Source organism: Saccopteryx leptura, chromosome 3 (genome assembly GCF_036850995.1).
Source record: "Saccopteryx leptura isolate mSacLep1 chromosome 3, mSacLep1_pri_phased_curated, whole genome shotgun sequence".
Taxonomy (NCBI): Eukaryota; Metazoa; Chordata; class Mammalia; order Chiroptera; family Emballonuridae; genus Saccopteryx; species Saccopteryx leptura.
In genome coordinates, this window is record NC_089505.1 from 66,160,799 (window position 1) to 66,166,226 (window position 5,428).

General features: G+C 42.3%; 1 non-coding gene across 1 annotated transcript; it reads right to left on the reverse strand.

The window, feature by feature from the left end:
- Positions 1-846: 846 nt before the first annotated feature.
- Positions 847-922, reverse strand: TRNAI-AAU (transfer RNA isoleucine (anticodon AAU)). The gene has a single exon. It is a non-coding gene; the product is annotated as a tRNA-Ile (tRNA).
- Positions 923-5,428: the final 4,506 nt, after the last annotated feature.

Sequence of the window (5,428 nt, forward strand, 5' to 3'; positions counted from 1 at the left end):
ACAGAGGATAGTTTGGTTGGTCTGAGTGCATTAGCCTCAAGACCTAAAAATAGTTTGGTTGATTCAAGCATTGACCCCAGATGGGGTTGCTGGATGGATCTCAGACAGGGTGCAAGCAGGAGTCTGTTTATCTCCGCTCCTCTCACTAAAAACAAAATAATTCACAGACTGTGTGGCTTATGCAGTATGCCTTAATTTCTAACAGTTCTGGATGCTAGAAGTCCAGGATCAAGGTGCCAGAAAATTTTTGGTGAAGCCTCACTTCCCAACTTGTAGACCACCTTCTTGCTATGTTCGCACTTGGCCTTTCCTCTGTGCTCATATGGAGAGGGAGTTGTTTCTGGTGTCTCTTTGCGGGGTTAGGGTATCAGTATATAAATGCATAACACCCTGATTCTTCTATGCAAAATGACATAGTTGGTCTTAACCTTGTTCAGGTGGTGGGAAAAACAGATCATGGGCATGAACTGAGAGACAACATAAAAAGTGAGGATATCTCAATTCTTGGAAAAGTTAAACCATATGGACAAGTAGACAACTAGTTCTTTTTATTTTTTAGACTTTTTTTTTTAATTCAGTGAGAGGAGGGGGACAGAAACAGATGACCGCAAGCACCCCGACAGAGATCCACCCGGCAAGCCCACTGGAGGGCGATGTTCTGCTCATCTGGGGTGTTGCTCTGTTGCTCAGCAACTGAGCTCTTCTGAGTACCTGAGGCAGAGGCCATGGAGCCTAAGTGCCTGGGGCCAATTAGCTCCAGTTGAGCCATGGCTGCAGGAGAGGAAGAGAGAGAGAGAGAGAGAAGTGAGAGGGGGAGTGGAGAAGCAGATGGGTGCTTCTCCTGTGTGCCCTGACTGGGAATCAAACCCAGGACATCCACACATTGAGCCGATGCTCTACCACTGAGCCAACGGGCCAGGGCACAACTAGTTCTTTTTAATTAATTTTTAGGAGATAGAGAGAGAGACAGAGAAAGGGAGAGAGAGAAAAACATCGATCTGTTGTCCCACCCATTTATTCATTTGTTGATTCTTTATGTGCACTGACTGGGGATTGAGCCACAACTTTGGTGTATTGGGATGATGCTCTCTCTAACCAACTGAGTAACTTGGCCAGGATAATGAATTCTTAACTTTAATCTGTAGCTCATGGAGTTGAGAGTTTCAAGAGAGAACCAGGGATGTGGGACTTCACTGGCCCACAGAGAAGCCATGACGAGACAGTGGACAAGCATTTTGTGAGGGATCAGGAATGCCTGGTTTGAATTTAATGCCCACCTCTTTCTCACTGTGAGACTCTGGGCAACTGGCTTAACCTCTTTCAGTCTTGTATTTCTCATCTATAAGTCCAGGATCATCAAAATACTATTTATTTCAAAATACTCTTTCCCCACCAAACCTGCTTATCTTTTTTTTTTTAATTTTTATTTTATTTATTCATTTTAGAGAGGGGGGAGAGAGAGAGAGAGAGAGAGAGAGAGAAGAGAGAGACAGGGGGGAGGAGCAGGAAGCATCAACTCCCATATGTGCCTTGACCAGGCAAGCCCAGGGTTTCGAACCAGCGACCTCGGCATTTCCAGGTCGACGCTTTATTCACTACGCCACCACAGGTCAGGCCCAAACCTGCTTATCTTGCTGTCCTTTCTCACTAAATGACAAAACCACTTACTTACCTGGATGCATGGGTCACTCTGGAGTCATCCCTGGGTCCTGTCTCCCACCCTGTATTCAATCCACCATCTAGTCCTACAGACTTTCCAGGGAAGTAGAGCCTAAATCCAGCTGCTTCCTGTTTTTGCCAATGCTACTTCTCTAAGCCAATCACCAGCACGCTCCCAGCTTACCATGACGGCAGCCCCACCAATGCCCCGCCTTCTATCTTGACTCCCCTTCCTTCTGCCTGCATGGGAACTAGAGTGGGATCGTGTGGCTGCTATGATGAGAACCCACATAGTTCCATGGCAGTGGCAAACACCAAAGGCCCTACCTGATCTGACCTCTGATGTTTCCCATCCCTCCCTCAACCCAACAGCCCCCCTGCTGTGCCTCAACTGCCCCAAACACAATGTGGTCTCCGAATTTGAAAAATTCACATTCGTGTGTCTGTCTGCCAGAACTCTGTCCCTTGGAGACATCAGGCTGGAACTCACTTCCTCCCTTTTTTCAGATCTCCATGATTTAATGTCATCTGTTCAGAAAAGCCCTTCTAAGTCACTCTGAAAAGTAGGGACTCCCACAATCCTCTGTGCCTTATACCCTGACTTAGTATAAATATTTTACACAGCAATTATCTCTACCTGACATAATTCTCCACATTCACAACCATATCTAAACCCACACCCATGTCTATGAATGTGTGTGTTTATTTGCTTATTATTTCTCTCTCTGACTCTACTGCAGACTCTGGAGGTGTGGACTTTCTCCCATTGGATACTTATCACCGGTACAATAAAGCGGCAGCTGACAGACAGCAACGGTTAGTGGCCATTGTTGAATGAATAGGCCTGCCTCCCTCGTGGGCTTGGTGTGAGGGTTTGTGAGACAACATGGTGAGGCAGCCAGGCCAAATTGTGGCACGAGATAAGTAATATATATATTTTTAAATTTTTATTTATTGATTTAGTGAAAGAGGAAGAGAGAGAGAGAAACAGGAACATTGATCTGTTTCTGTATGTGCCACGATCGGGGATTGAACCCGCAACCTCTGCACTTTGGGATGATGCTCTAACCCAGTGGTTCTCAAACTTTTTGAAGTCGGGGCACATTTAAAATCGTACAAATAATTGTAGGCGCACTATATACAAATTTCTGAGAAATATGTTATAATAATTAAGTCAAATATTAAAGAAAAATATAAAGTCCAAGCATGCTTTTATGGTAATTAAATGAAATAAATATAACAAAATTAAATTTATTCTGACATTAAAAAAACATTTTTATGTTACATTTTTTGAGTTATGCTTTTTAGAATTCATAAAAAAGAGGGATTAAAAAGAAAGAAAATGAGCCTGACCAGGCGGTGGCGCAGTGGATAGAGCGTCGGACTGGGATGCAGAAGACCCAGGTTCGAGACCCCGAGGTCGCCAGCTTGAGCGCGGGCTCATCTGGTCTGAGCAAAAGCCCACCAGCTTGAACCCAAGGTCGCTGGCTCCAGCAAGGGGTTATTCAGTCTGCTGAAGGCCCGCGGTCAAGGCACATATGAGAAAGCAATCAATGAACAACTAAGGTGTTGCAACGCGCAATGAAAAACTAATGATTGATGCTTCTCATCTCTCTCCGTTCCTGTCTGTCTGTCTGTCCCTGTCTATCCCTCTGACTCACTCTCTGTCTCTGTAAAAATAAATAAATAAATAAAAAATAAATAAAATTAGAAAGAAAACGACAAAATTTATCTTTTTATATCTTTTTACTTATAGATACATTCTTAGTAAGATTTAGTAAATTCGGCAGGTCCCGGCACAAATGTGTTAAGTTTAAGTTTTTTCATTCTTGTGTTTATGAGAAACATGAGTCTGATGTGTCCTAGCAATTTCTTCAATGTTTGGGCATATATTTGAAAGGCAAACTCTCATTTCCTCGTCAATATATTGAAGAATTTCTCTCTTTTTACTCTTAATTATGTTGAGAGTAGAAAAATCCTAATTCACATAAATAGGATGGTGAAAATTGCAGTAAAATGTTCAAAGCTTTTTTAGATATTGCCACATATTCTTTTTCTTTCTTTTTTTTTTTTTACAGAGACAGAGAGAGAGTCAGAGAGAGGGATAGACAGGGACAGACAGACAGGAATGGAGAGATGAGAAGCATCAATCATTAGTTTTTCATTGCGCATTGCAACACCTTCGTTGTTCATTGATTGCTCTCTCACATGTGCCTTGACCGTGGGCCCTCAGCAGACTGAGTAACCCCTTGCTGGAGCCAGCGACCTTGGGCTCAAGCTGGTGAGCTTTTGCTCAAACCAGATGAGCTAGCTGGGCTCAAGCTGGCGACCTCAGAATCTCAAACCTGGGTCTTCTGCATCCCAGTCCGACGCTCTATCCATTGCACCACCGCCTGGTCAGGCATCACATATTCTTTTTTTATAGAAATCCAAAAGGCTTCAAGAGACAATTCCTTATGTTTAATCATCAATCCACGATCAGTGGATATAGCTGCCAGTTCTTCTTCTGTTAATGTTAAACCAAAATCACTTGAAGCTTCCATGAATGGGTTTCTAATTCAATCATACTGTTCAGTGTTAAGTGATGGAAAATGCTATAAATGCTATAAATTAAATTCTGCCTGACCAGGCGGTGGCGCAGTGGATAGAGCGTCAGACTGGAATGCAGAGGACCTGGGTTCGAGACCCCGAGGTCGCCAGCTTGAGTGCGGGCTCATCTGGTTTGAGGAAAAAGCCCACCAGCTTGAACCCAAGGTCGCTGGCTCCAGCAAGGGGTTACTCGGTCTGCTGAAGGCCCATGGTCAGGGCACATATGAGAAAGCAATAAACAACTAAGGTGTTGCAACGCGCAATGAAAAACTAATGATTGATGCTTCTCATCTCCCTCATTCCTGTCTGTCTGTTCCTGTCTATTCCTCTCTCTGACTCACTCTCTGTCTCTGTAAAAAATAAAATAAAAAAAAATAAAAAATAAATAAATAAATAAATTCTGCCTGTCAGCCTTCAAGTCCTATTTTATTTACACTTAACTTTTGCTCACTTCCAGAATCAAATTCTTCAATATCACGCTTCTTTTTGAGAAATCTATCCATTTTATTTGGGTGTATTTATCTAAAAATAATATAATGATGTGCTAATAATAAATATAGTAATGATGTGTTAACAAAAACAGCAGTATTGCCATAATGAAATGGTATAATAGAGTAACTATATTTTTATATCTGGGCATATGCCATGAACCAGCGTAGCTAGTAATTCCAGGTCTCAAGTGGGAATGGTGTGGAATTAAGAAAATAAATAGAATTAAGAAAATATGGGATGGGAGGGCCCCATAATTGCTGCTGGCAAAAAACAAAGCACACCCCAAAACCACATTTTGCTTTATTTTATTTTATTCTATTTTTTTAATTTTTTAAAAATTTTTTTAATTTTATTTATTCATTTTTAGAGAGGAGAGAGACAGAGAGAGAGAGAGGAGAGAGACAGAGAGAGAGCAAGCCCAGGGTTTCGAACCGGCGACCTCAGCATTTCCAGGTCGACACTTTATCCACTGTGCCACCACGGGTCAGCCCATTTTGCTTTATTTATAGGGGAAAGTGAGGCCATTAGCAAATCAATGGTCTCTGATCACGTTTCCAAGGTAACCCAAGAATTTTACCAAGTGCAGAAAACCCCCACCATACATATCATCTTAACTTTACACCAAACAAAGGATAGAAGAAACTTACCTCCAGTCTTTCCCGGGAACATAGGGGGTAGTGTAAACAAT